Source organism: Platichthys flesus, chromosome 12, assembly GCF_949316205.1.
Source record: "Platichthys flesus chromosome 12, fPlaFle2.1, whole genome shotgun sequence".
NCBI lineage: Eukaryota > Metazoa > Chordata > Actinopteri > Pleuronectiformes > Pleuronectidae > Platichthys > Platichthys flesus.
In genome coordinates, this window is record NC_084956.1 from 13,436,063 (window position 1) to 13,450,416 (window position 14,354).

The following is a 14,354-nucleotide window of genomic DNA, read 5'->3' on the forward strand; positions in this document are numbered from 1 at the left end:
CTCCCAGTCGCCCAGTTCCAAGAAGGGTTCAAGGGCCTCAGGGGGGGAGGTGGGGCTAGGGAGCTGTGGCTCAGGGTGTGAATGTGGGACGCGACTGGATTATAGGTTGGAGTGGGAGCTGGCACGGAGAGAGGCTGCGACACAGGCAAAGTCAGTTTCTCCTTGTCCTCCTTCACTCTCCTGCTCTCGTCTCTGGCTTTGTCCCTCTCCCCTCTCAGCCTCTCCTTTTCCTTGATTGCCTCGCTCCGCTCCTCCCTGACTCTCTGGATGAGTTCTCTGGCTTGATGTTTCTCCTCTCTCATACTCTCCAGCTCGTCCTTTAGCTGGTCTCTCTCCTGGTTCAGCCGGGGTAAGGCCTCTATCTCTGTGTCCACCTCCTCTCGTTCGTCTATTAGCTTCTTCCTCCTTCTCTTCAGATCTACTGCCTTGATCTGCAGCATGCTCTCCTGGCTCTTTAGCTCTTTGACTTTCAGCTCCAACTGATCTGCCAGATCCTGCATTTCGGACTCCTTGCGTGAGTGTGTGAGCTGTGTCTTTTTTATCTCAGTGTTGAGCTGAAGCCTCAGTTTCTCCAGCTGGACAGCGTGGGAGGCCTGGAGGTGCCCTCTGTCGTCCTGCAGAGTGGACAGCAAGCGCTCTCTCTGTATGGTCTCCTCATCCAGGTATTTCTCTCTGATATTGTTCATTTCTCTCTTGTGGTCTTCCGTCAGCTTCTCCAGCTTCCTCTCGTGATCCCGCTGCTCTTCCTCTCGCATTTCCTGGAGCAGGCCAGTGAGATCTCGTTGGTAGGTGGTCAGGTGCTGTTCAGATCGTGTACTCATCAACAGCTCCTTGCCCATAGCTGTCCTTTTGACCTCCTGTTTGAGAGAGTTCAGTTTCTCCTCTTGCTGTCCTTGGAGTCTCCTCCTCTCTGCTTCCAGCTCCTCTCCCTGCTCAGCCTTAAGGAGTTCAACATCCTGCCTCTTCTGGGCTTCCAGCCTGTCTCGCTCCGCTGCTCGCTCTTTCTCTAGAGTTTTTTGCAAAACTTTCAGGATGGCTTCGCTCTCCTCCGTGAGCTTGTGCTTTTGCGTCTCTCTCTCCCTCTGGATAGACTCTCTGGTTTCCTCCAGCATCCTGTCAGACTCCTCAGTGAGCCTGGCCTCCTCCTCTCTCCTCTTTAACAGGAGACTCTGCCGCAGACCCCTCAGTATTTCCTCACTCTCCTTCTTCAGAATCCTCTCCTCCTCCTCCTCCTCCCTACGCAGCTCCTCCTGGATGAGACACATCCTCTTTTCTTTCTCCCCCATCAACTGTTTTTTCACCTCCTCTACCTCCTGATCAGCCTTCCTCCTCTCCCCCTCCTTCTCTTTTTGTTCTCTAAGACTCTCCTCCCACTCACTCTCCTTATCATCGTCTTCCTCTCTCTCTTTATTCTCTCTGTCTTTCCTGATTCTCAAGCTTGTCTCTTCATCCAGTGGTTTGTCAAAGGTTTTTAACGGGGTTTCAGCATTTCCAGGCTTGGTGTTGGAAGTGCGGATTGTCCGACCTCTAGCAGTTCCAGGCCTCTGGAGCCTCAGAGAGGCTTTGGGACTTAGCTCTACCTCACTTCGCTCTGAGTCGGAGGGGCTGCAGAAGGAGCTAGAAGGGCTGGACTGTTGGAGGACGAGTCGGTCAACTTTATGGGCTAAAGAGCTTCCTCCATCTTTAGCCAGCATAAACCTTTTGGCAGCTTCTGAAACCTTCTTCTTCTTCTTTGCCCCCATGCCTCCTATAGCTGCAGTGAGCTGGGTGCGTTCACGCTCCTGGGCCACCAGGAGGCGGTAGTGCTCATCGCAGGGGTGGTCCCAGGTGGATTGGCCTGAGGAGAAGTTGAAATAATAGATTTCCCCTGTCACGTCCTGACAAGGCTTCCACTCTGGAGGCAATGGTGTAACGACGCCTTCCCTGGCCAGCCAAAGGAGCTCCGGCTCACTGCCAGGATCAAGGCCAATCTCTCTTGCGTACTCTTGAATCTCTTGTTCAGAAGGTGTATAATTCTCATCATATTCCTCTTCAAGGATCAGCTGGCCTCCCATGCGGGCTGTTGCACTCATGGTTACTTGCAGACGTCTGTCGATGGGACTCTCGTAGGTGGCCGTTCTGTCACCTCTCTGTCCTCTCTTGGTCATAAGGCTCAGCTTGGATTTGTTCTATTCTACAGGATCAAGCTGGAGTTGTGGGTGAATCCAGCTCTATGTAGAAGGTTCCTTTGATGAAGGCTCCTTTGATGATGCATCGCATGAAGGTCTGTGCTGTGCTCTATCAACAACAGGGAGAGAAACTCTGTGTCATTGCTTAAGGGTCCAGGACCCTCACGCCGGCTGAAAAGAACTATAACTTTCGCTCAGGGAAGCTCGAGTTCCTGGCGCTGAAGTGGGCAATTTGATAAATTTGCCCACTTCTCTAAATTTAGAGATTATCTTTATTATGCCCCAACCTTCACTGTATATACGGATAATAACCCCCTTACCAGAGGTGTAAAAAGTACTGAAATATTGTACTCAAGTAAAAGTACCTTTACTTTGATGAAATTTTACTTAAGTACAAGTAAAAGTACCCATCTAAAAATCTACTCAAGTAAAAGAAAAAAGTAGTTACTTAGTTACTTCCAACAAATTGATGGGGGCCGCTCTTATACAGTGCAAAAAAGGGGTCATAAATCTAATCCAAAAACAGTTATTTTTAATTTAAGGAGAATCTTTACAAATATAAGTACAATGACATTAAACATGTCAAACATTAAACATTTAACATGTCAACACAACATTTAAGAACTTTTGGGAGGACATGTCAAGACATAAACCACATGACAGCTTAAATAAAAAGTTAAAATGTTGCTGTCCAACTGTATATTTAAACTTTTGGTTTAACTTTGGTCCACCTTTAGAGCACTAGTCTACAAACTTCTTGTTGAGTTTGAGCAGCAGCTGATTTTCAAGGTGAGTAGAGCTCATCCGGGCTCGCTTTGCAGTGAACAGCAGCAACGCTGAAGAGTCGCTCGCAGGCGGCAGAGGCAGGTAGGCCAGCGTAGAGTTTCAGGCAGTGTTGTGCATGAAAAAGTTCAAAAGAATACGTTCATTTTTATGAGAAAGTTGAACTCAACGCAACTTAATGACAAATAATGAATTTGAACGGTGAACACGTTCATATTATGTGTGGTCTAGCTAAAACGTTCCGGAATGTTTTCCTTCTCCTGAGGAATGCTTGCACCATGTCGTTGTTGTCTTTGTTGTGTTTATTTGAAAAGAAATGCAGTCTTACAGGGCAAAATACCATCTGTATGTTGCAGTTCCGTTTTTGTGGGAAATCATTTGGGGGGGGGGGGGGGTACTTCCAATGTAGTGAAGTACAATACTTCAGTGAAAATCTACTTAAGTAAAATTACCCATTTCAAAAACTACTCAAAATTACTCAGTTACAGTAACGTGAGTAAATGTAATTCGTTATTTTACACCTCTGTCCCTTACTTACATCCTGAGCACCGCCAAGTTGAATGCTGTGGGACACCGCTGGGTGGGTGAGTTAGCCGACTTCCATTTCACCATTAGATATTGGCAAGGAAAGTCAAACGCAGATGCTGACACCCTGTCAAGATCCAGTGCTACTTCACGACCACCTTAACGAGTTCTTAGAGACAAAGCCCCCAGAGGTAATCTCTGCCATCTGGCAGGGGGACAAAGCTGCCGAAGACGGTGATGTACCCTGGGTGGCCACACTGCAGATGAAGCCATTTGAGGATGAACCACCTTCTGAAGGCATTCCAGTTATCACCCCTAAAAGCATCAAAGCTGCTCAGAAGGAAGATGCTCCCATCTGTGAGGTGATAAACCTGAAAAAAAGAGGATTAAATCCTAACGACAAAGACAAGCGACAAATGTGTAGAGAGACACGCAGGCTAGTCCACGAGTGGAACAGACTTACACTGGACAAGGAAATATTATACAGGCAGATAGGGCAAAGGAAATAGTTGGTTCTCCCCAATTAGCTTAAATCTAATGTACTAAAACATCTTCATGATGATATGGGACATGTTGGTGCAGCTAAAGTCCTCCACTTGGTGAGGGAGACATTTTATTGGGCTTTTATGCAGTGTGAAATCGAAGATTACGTCATTCGCCGGTAGGGGTGCAACGATTAGTCAACGTCGTCGACAAACTTCGATGACAAAAACAGTCGCCGACGGATGAGTCGTTGGTTACGTCATAGCGCGTGTTTTTCATGCCGTGCAGATTAACTAAACGTTGTTTTACCGGAGGAGCTGATGGAAATAGCTGAGGAGTGAGCCATCTCGCTTCCTTCCTATCTCTGAAAGTCGCGCATGTGCAGCAGTGACAAAACATTGGCCAATGGCGGCGTCCGCTGCAACAGCATCGCGCACTAGGAAGTCAATAGTTCGGGAGAACTTCACCCTCAACATGGCCTGAAAAAAACGACCTGCATTATGTGTGGGGCGGACCCGCTGTAGACTGGTCCGCTCTTCGGACCCGCGCATTTGAGGAGGAGGAGGTTTGACATCGTAACGTAAACGATGCGGACTCACCTCTGTAAGATAGCCTGTTAGCTAGCTTGCTACATACACGTATATACCTGTGCGCAGGATTCTAGAAACCATTACAAAAAATATGGTTTAAACTTTTTTTTAACGAGTTTAAAAGCGTAACGTTATCCTGTTGCCTGACAAATGTCTTTTGAATTACTATTATTTAATCCAAAGAAGACTGTACTTTCCCTGTCCTTTTTATTAACAAGAAAAATGGATACTTGAAATTTAATATATATTTTTAGTATCTGCACTTTGCCTGTTCTTGGTTCACAGAAAAAGGTAAACTTAAATTAGATTTTTTTTTGTGCTATTATTACTTTGCCTGTCCTTGGTTTTAAATGGACAAAAACTATATTTTTCTTTGCTTTTGTGTCAACAGTAAACTAATATGCAGCAAAGTTTATTAAAATACATTTTTTTTGCATGAAGTATCGATTTTGATTGTTTTTTATTTTCAGGCATCACATGCCTCTAACAACCTTAAGGTAAATATAAAAACTGTTGGCTAAGTAAGAGCAATTGAGAATTTGTGTCATTCATAATCCGATTAGTCGATTAATCGTTTCAATAATCGATGACTATTCGACTATTAGAATAGTCGTTAGTTGCAGCCCTATTCGCCAGTGCCAGTGTATTAAACAGAAGGAGCCAGGAATTCCAGAGAGAGCACCTATGGGTTCAATCACATCCAGTGCCGCCTTTGAGCGTATCTCTATTGACTATCTCCATCTTGAAAAGAGTAAAAGTGGTTATGAGTACATTTTAGTCATTGTAGATCATTTACTCGCTTTGCACAAGCCTACCCAGCCAAGAACAAGTCAGGCAGGACAGCAGCTGAGAAAATCTTCTTTGACTTTATCCCACGCTTCGGGTATCCTGAAAAGTTGCATCATGATCAAGGCAGGGAGTTTGAGAATGATCTTTTCCAGAGACTACAACTAGCAGGCATATCTCATTCTCGAACTACGCCTTATCATCCACAGGGGAATCCTGTCGAGCGTTTAAATAGGACACTACTACAGATGCTTCGCACTCTGCAGGAAGAGAAAAAGTCTGAGTGGAAAGACCATATACCTCATATAGTCCATGCGTATAACTGTACCAGACACGAGGGAACGGGCTATTCGCCATTTTTTCTATTGTATGGCAGAACACCACGCTTGCCTGTTGATTTGCTCTTTGATTTAAAACCTAGAGGTTTGGAGCTTACAGGACACAGACACATCATATCCAACATCATTTCTGCCTGTTGAGCGGATTGCTGGTAGATGTGTGGTTAACACATCCACTGTGCATTTAACCAGCACAATTGAAAAAGTGACTGTAATCATGCCACTCTGTACAGTGGTTGAGGTTAAGGATTGTGTTTTGGATAATAATAAAATGCTGAAATAGTGTGCATTGTTTCAATTTTTTTTCATAGCATTGATTTTGCTCATGGTATACAATGTTATTAATTATAGCACACTTACTTACTTAAGATCAATTTATTTGAAGCCTGGTGTACTTACTCCATATAGTTTAGAAAAAGGTGTTATCTGCTCTGAGGGAAACTATCCTGATTTGCATTTGTAAAGCAAGGGGCATTGGCATTTGCATGTAAAGCCTCCCCTAGGCTTAGAAGACACTGGTAACAGAAATTTCACGAAGAATTTCCTTCGACATTTACTGGTACAAATTCTTCTTTTCATGCAGTGGTCACAGCTCAGAGCAGTCATTATTATTTTATTATTTAAAATGGAATGAATCACAGAGGCCACATGACTCATGTGAAGCCCTGCATGTAAACATCACAGCTCAGAGCCGACACGGTCATTAAAGTCAGTCAAAGTCCTCAGTGACAGACATGGAACGACAGGACTGAACAGTGCGTAATGTCCTCAGTAGCGGTAGACTCTGATCTGGTTGATATCGTCCAGGCCCAGCTGGACCAGGCTGCTCTTGGAAGTCGGAGCTTGATACCGAGTGGAAAGAGGTATGCTGGGGTATGGAGGACCATACATGACATAAGTAAAAATAAATAAATAAATAAATGTATAAATAAATACAGAAATAAATAAATAAATGAATAAATAAAAATGGAAATAAATAAATAAATACAGAAATAAATAAATAAATATGTTAATACCAAAAGAAATGTCAAAAGAAATGTCTTAAATATATTTTAACATTTATTTTTTCCCTGATACATTTCCTTTGCATTTGCAGTGTCCTTATGCTAATGAGAAAGGCGGGCCTAACCGCAGTCTCATGCAGGATTGGTCACAGGAGTGTAATGATCCAGCCCTACTACTTCTGCCTTTCAATGCTGGTGTCCAGTAGCTGTTTGCAGCGTTGAGCCAGTTCACACTTAAAATGAACTAGTTCAAGTTCAGAGGGTTAGTTAAGGTTATTTTTCATTGGGATGATTTAGCTGTCAGTAGTCCTGACTGTGAGCGACACGTCTCGTGTTGTACTGAGCACAATGAGCGAGCCGAGAGGAGGAGGAGGAAACAGAAACTCCAGCTCGGTACAAACCACCTGCCGCCTCTGCTCTGAACATGAAGCCGCTGATCTATGAGTAGATGTGACCAGAGAAGCTCTGTGTTTTCACTGTTTCCACTGTTCCACAGAGTCACTAACTGGCTGTTACACGGTGAAGAGCTCAATCTCAGTCACTGCCCGTGTCTCTGAGCGAGTGTGTGACGGAGCGCAGGGGCTGTGTGTGTGTAGCTCAGTTGACCAATCCTGCTCGAGACTGAGGTTAGGCCCGCCTTTCTCATTAGCATAAGGACACTGAAATGTGGAAATAAATAAATGTGGAAATAAATAAAAGTTGCAATAAAAGTGGAAATAAATAAATAAATGTGGAAATAAGTTTAAGACATTGATTTATTTAATTCTGCATTTATTTCCATATTTATTTATTTATTTCCACATTTATTCCAACTTTTATTTTTCGATTTCAGTGTCCTTATGCTAATGAGAAAGGCGGGCCTAACCTCAGTCTCGAGCAGGATTGGTCAACTGAGCTACACACACACAGCCCCTGCGCTCCGCCACACACTCGCTCAGAGACACGGGCAGTGACTGAGACTTGATCTCTTCACCGTGTAACAGCCAGTTAGTGACTCTGTGGAACAGTGGAAACAGTGAAAACACAGAGCTTCTCTGGTCACATCTGCTCAGAGATCAGCGGCTTCATGTTCAGAGCAGAGGCGGCAGGTGGTTTGTACCGAGCTGGAGTTTCTGTTTCCTCCTCCTCCTCTCGGCTCGCTCCTTGTGCTCATTACAACACGAGACGTGACGCTCACAGTCAGGACTACTGACACCTAAATCATCCCAATAAAAAATAACCTTAACTAACCCTCTGAACTTGAACTAGTTCATTTTAAGTGTGAACTGGCTCAACGTCCCAAACAGCTACTGGACACCAGCATTGAAAGGCAGAAGTAGTAGGGCTGGATCATTACACTCCTGTGACCAATCCTGCATGAGACTGCGGTTAGGCCCGCCTTTCTCATTAGCATAAGGACACTGCAAATGCAAAGGAAATGTATCAGGGAAAAAATAAATGTTAAAATATATTTAAGACATTTCTTTTGACATTTCTTTTGGTATTAACATATTTATTTATTTATTTCTGTATTTATTTATTTATTTCCATTTTTATTTATTCATTTATTTATTTATTTCTGTATTTATTTATACATTTATTTATTTATTTATTTTTACTTATGTCATGTATGGTCCTCCATACTGGGGTCTTTCTTGCGCGTCTCCAGCCACCTCTTTTGCCGTCGATCATCCCCTGCAACCTCTGACTATCGATCTCTGCTGACTTCTGCATGGACCGCAGGCTGGGACTGTGTTCACTAACAGGAGTGTGAGCTGAGTAGGCTGAGCTGGTCCTCATGGTGCTGGACGCAACTGGGTCCACAGCTACTCCAGGAAAAATCTGGCTCCACCAGCTGTTGAAGAGATCGTCAGAGTCCTTCAGCCCGCTGCTGATAGGGGCATTGTAGATGGGTGAAGAGCTCCCAGTCGCCCAGTTCCAAGAAGGGTTCAAGGGCCTCAGGGGGGGAGGTGGGGCTAGGGAGCTGTGGCTCAGGGTGTGAATGTGGGACGCGACTGGATTATAGGTTGGAGTGGGAGCTGGCACGGACAGAGGCTGCGACACAGGCAAAGTCAGTTTCTCCTTGTCCTCCTTCACTCTCCTGCTCTCGTCTCTGGCTTTGTCCCTCTCCCCTCTCAGCCTCTCCTTTTCCTTGATTGCCTCGCTCCGCTCCTCCCTGACTCTCTGGATGAGTTCTCTGGCTTGATGTTCCTCCTCTCTCATACTCTCCAGCTCGTCCTTTAGCTGGTCTCTCTCCTGGTTCAGCCGGGGTAAGGCCTCTATCTCTGTGTCCACCTCCTCTCGTTCGTCTATTAGCTTCTTCCTCCTTCTCTTCAGATCTACTGCCTTGATCTGCAGCATGCTCTCCTGGCTCTTTAGCTCTTTGACTTTCAGCTCCAACTGATCTGCCAGATCCTGCATTTCGGACTCCTTGCGTGAGTGTGTGAGCTGTGTCTTTTTTATCTCAGTGTTGAGCTGAAGCCTCAGTTTCTCCAGCTGGACAGCGTGGGAGGCCTGGAGGTGCCCTCTGTCGTCCTGCAGAGTGGACAGCAAGCGCTCTCTCTGTATGGTCTCCTCATCCAGGTATTTCTCTCTGATATTGTTCATTTCTCTCTTGTGGTCTTCCGTCAGCTTCTCCAGCTTCCTCTCGTGATCCCGCTGCTCTTCCTCTCGCATTTCCTGGAGCAGGCCAGTGAGATCTCGTTGGTAGGTGGTCAGGTGCTGTTCAGATCGTGTACTCATCAACAGCTCCTTGCCCATAGCTGTCCTTTTGACCTCCTGTTTGAGAGAGTTCAGTTTCTCCTCTTGCTGTCCTTGGAGTCTCCTCCTCTCTGCTTCCAGCTCCTCTCCCTGCTCAGCCTTAAGGAGTTCAACATCCTGCCTCTTCTGGGCTTCCAGCCTGTCTCGCTCCGCTGCTCGCTCTTTCTCTAGAGTTTTTTGCAAAACTTTCAGGATGGCTTCGCTCTCCTCCGTGAGCTTGTGCTTTTGCGTCTCTCTCTCCCTCTGGATAGACTCTCTGGTTTCCTCCAGCATCCTGTCAGACTCATCAGTGAGCCTGGCCTCCTCCTCTCTCCTCTTTAACAGGAGACTCTGCCGCAGAGCCCTCAGTATTTCCTCACTCTCCTCCTTCAGAATCCTCTCCTCCTCCTCCTCCTCCCTACGCAGCTCCTCCTGGATGAGACACATCCTCTTCTCTTTCTCCCCCATCAACTGTTTTTTCACCTCCTCTACCTCCTGATCAGCCTTCCTCCTCTCCCCCTCCTTCTCTTTTTGTTCTCTAAGACTCTCCTCCCACTCACTCTCCTTATCATCGTCTTCCTCTCTCTCTTTATTCTCTCTGTCTTTCCTGATTCTCAAGCTTGTCTCTTCATCCAGTGGTTTGTCAAAGGTTTTTAACGGGGTTTCAGCATTTCCAGGCTTGGTGTTGGAAGTGCGGATTGTCCGACCTCTAGCAGTTCCAGGCCTCTGGAGCCTCAGAGAGGCTTTGGGACTTAGCTCTACCTCACTTCGCTCTGAGTCGGAGGGGCTGCAGAAGGAGCTAGAAGAGCTGGACTGTTGGAGGACGAGTCGGTCAACTTTATGGGCTAAAGAGCTTCCTCCATCTTTAGCCAGCATAAACCTTTTGGCAGCTTCTGAAACCTTCTTCTTCTTCTTTGCCCCCATGCCTCCTATAGCTGCAGTGAGCTGGGTGCGTTCACGCTCCTGGGCCACCAGGAGGCGGTAGTGCTCATCGCAGGGGTGGTCCCAGGTGGATTGGCCTGAGGAGAAGTTGAAATAATAGATTTCCCCTGTCACGTCCTGACAAGGCTTCCACTCTGGAGGCAATGGTGTAACGACGCCTTCCCTGGCCAGCCACAGGAGCTCCGGCTCACTGCCAGGATCAAGGCCAATCTCTCTTGCGTACTCTTGAATCTCTTGTTCAGAAGGTGTATAATTCTCATCATATTCCTCTTCAAGGATCAGCTGGCCTCCCATGCGGGCTGTTGCACTCATGGTTACTTGCAGACGTCTGTCGATGGGACTCTCGTAGGTGGCCGTTCTGTCACCTCTCTGTCCTCTCTTGGTCATAAGGCTCAGCTTGGATTTGTTCTATTCTACAGGATCAAGCTGGAGTTGTGGGTGAATCCAGCTCTATGTAGAAGGTTCCTTTGATGAAGGCTCCTTTGATGATGCATCGCATGAAGGTCTGTGCTGTGCTCTATCAACAACAGGGAGAGAAACTCTGTGTCATTGCTTAAGGGTCCAGGACCCTCACGCCGGCTGAAAAGAACTATAACTTTCGCTCAGGGAAGCTCGAGTTCCTGGCGCTGAAGTGGGCAATTTGATAAATTTGCCCACTTCTCTAAATTTAGAGATTATCTTTATTATGCCCCAACCTTCACTGTATATACGGATAATAACCCCCTTACCAGAGGTGTAAAAAGTACTGAAATATTGTACTCAAGTAAAAGTACCTTTACTTTGATGAAATTTTACTTAAGTACAAGTAAAAGTACCCATCTAAAAATCTACTCAAGTAAAAGAAAAAAGTAGTTACTTAGTTACTTCCAACAAATTGATGGGGGCCGCTCTTATACAGTGCAAAAAAGGGGTCATAAATCTAATCCAAAAACAGTTATTTTTAATTTAAGGAGAATCTTTACAAATATAAGTACAATGACATTAAACATGTCAAACATTAAACATTTAACATGTCAACACAACATTTAAGAACTTTTGGGAGGACATGTCAAGACATAAACCACATGACAGCTTAAATAAAAAGTTAAAATGTTGCTGTCCCACTGTATATTTAAACTTTTGGTTTAACTTTGGTCCACCTTTAGAGCACTAGTCTACAAACTTCTTGTTGAGTTTGAGCAGCAGCTGATTTTCAAGGTGAGTAGAGCTCATCCGGGCTCGCTTTGCAGTGAACAGCAGCAACACTGAAGAGTCGCTCGCAGGCGGCAGAGGCAGGTAGGCCAGCGTAGAGTTTCAGGCAGTGTTGTGCATGAAAAAGTTCAAAAGAACACGTTCATTTTTATGAGAAAGTTGAACTCAACGCAACTTAATGACAAATAATGAATTTGAACGGTGAACACGTTCATATTATGTGTGGTCTAGCTAAAACGTTCCGGAATGTTTTCCTTCTCCTGAGGAATGCTTGCACCATGTCGTTGTTGTCTTTGTTGTGTTTATTTGAAAAGAAATGCAGTCTTACAGGGCAAAATACCATCTGTATGTTGCAGTTCCGTTTTTGTGGGAAATCATTTGGGGGGGGGGGGGGGGGGGTACTTCCAATGTAGCGAAGTACAATACTTCAGTGAAAATCTACTTAAGTAAAATTACCCATTTCAAAAACTACTCAAAATTACTCAGTTACAGTAACGTGAGTAAATGTAATTCGTTACTTTACACCTCTGTCCCTTACTTACATCCTGAGCACCGCCAAGTTGAATGCTGTGGGACACCGCTGGGTGGGTGAGTTAGCCGACTTCCATTTCACAATTAGATATTGGCAAGGAAAGTCAAACGCAGATACCGTCACCCTGTCAAGATCCAGTGCCACTTCACGACCACCTTAACGAGTTCTTAGAGACAAAGCCCCCAGAGGTAATCTCTGCCATCTGGCAGGGGGACAAAGCTGCCGAAGACGGTGATGTACCCTGGGTGGCCACACTGCAGATGAAGCCATTTGAGGATGAACCACCTTCTGAAGGCATTCCAGTTATCACCCCTAAAAGCATCAAAGCTGCTCAGAAGGAAGATGCTCCCATCTGTGAGGTGATAAACCTGAAAAAAAGAGGATTAAATCCTAACGACAAAGACAAGCGACAAATGTGTAGAGAGACACGCAGGCTAGTCCACGAGTGGAACAGACTTACACTGGACAAGGAAATATTATACAGGCAGATAGGGCAAAGGAAATAGTTGGTTCTCCCCAATAAGCTTAAATCTAATGTACTAAAACATCTTCATGATGATATGGGACATGTTGGTGCAGCTAAAGTCCTCCACTTGGTGAGGGAGACATTTTATTGGGCTTTTATGCAGCGTGAAATCGAAGATTACGTCATTCGCCAGTAGGGGTGCAACGATTAGTCAACGTCGTCGACAAACTTCGATGACAAAAATAGTCGCCGACGGATGAGTCGTTGGTTACGTCATAGCGCGTTTTTCATGCCGTGCAGATTAACTAAACGTTGTTTTACCGGAGGAGCTGATGGAAATAGCTGAGGAGTGAGCCATCTCGCTTCCTTCCTATCTCTGAAAGTCGCGCATGTGCAGCAGTGACAAAACATTGGTTATTAAAATACATTTTTTTTGCATGAAGTATCGATTTTGATTGTTTTTTATTTTCAGGCATCACATGCCTCTAACAACCTTAAGGTAAATATAAAAACTGTTGTCTAAGTAAGAGCAATTGAGAATTTGTGTCATTCATAATCCGATTAGTCGATTAATCGTTTCAATAATCGATGACTAATCGACTATTAGAATAGTCGTTAGTTGCAGCCCTATTCGCCAGTGCCAGTGTATTAAACAGAAGGAGCCAGGCATTCCAGAGAGAGCACCTATGGGTTCAATCACATCCAGTGCCGCCTTTGAGCGTATCTCTATTGACTATCTCCATCTTGAAAAGAGTAAAAGTGGTTATGAGTACATTTTAGTCATTGTAGATCATTTACTCGCTTTGCACAAGCCTACCCAGCCAAGAACAAGTCAGGCAGGACAGCAGCTGAGAAAATCTTCTTTGACTTTATCCCACGCTTTGGGTATCCTGAAAAGTTGCATCATGATCAAGGCAGGGAGTTTGAGAATGATCTTTTCCAGAGACTACAACTAGCAGGCATATCTCATTCTCGAACTACGCCTTATCATCCACAGGGGAATCCTGTCGAGGGTTTAAATAGGACACTACTACAGATGCTTCGCACTCTGCAGGAAGAGAAAAAGTCTGAGTGGAAAGACCATATACCTCATATAGTCCATGCGTATAACTGTACCAGACACGAGGGAACGGGCTATTCGCCATTTTTTCTATTGTATGGCAGAACACCACGCTTGCCTGTTGATTTGCTCTTTGATTTAAAACCTAGAGGTTTGGAGCTTACAGGACACAGACACATCATATCCAACATCATTTCTGCCTGTTGAGCGGATTTCTGGTACATGTGTGGTTAACACATCCACTGTGCATTTAACCAGCACAATTGAAAAAGTGACTGTAATCATGCCACTCTGTACAGTGGTTGAGGTTTAGGATTGTGTTTTGGATAATAATAAAATGCTGAAATAGTGTGCATTGTTTCAATTTTTTTTCATAGCATTGATTTTGCTCATAGTATACAATGTCATTACTTATAGCACACTTACTTACGTAAGATCAATTTATTTGAAGCCTGGTGTACTTACTCCATATAGTTTAGGAAAAGGTGTTATCTGCTCTGAGGGAAACTATCCTGATTTGCATTTGTAAAGCCAGGGGCATTGGCATTTGCATGTAAAAGCCTCCCCTAGGCTTAGGAGAATGGGGGTCACCTCCCAAAATTCTCAGTCTTGTAAAACGGCAAGACACTGGTAACAGAAATTTCTCGAAGAATTTCCTACGACATTTACTGGTACAAATTCTTCTTTTCATGCAGTGGTCACAGCTCAGAGCAGTCATTATTATTTTATTATTTAAAATGCAATGAATCACAGAGGCCACATGACTCA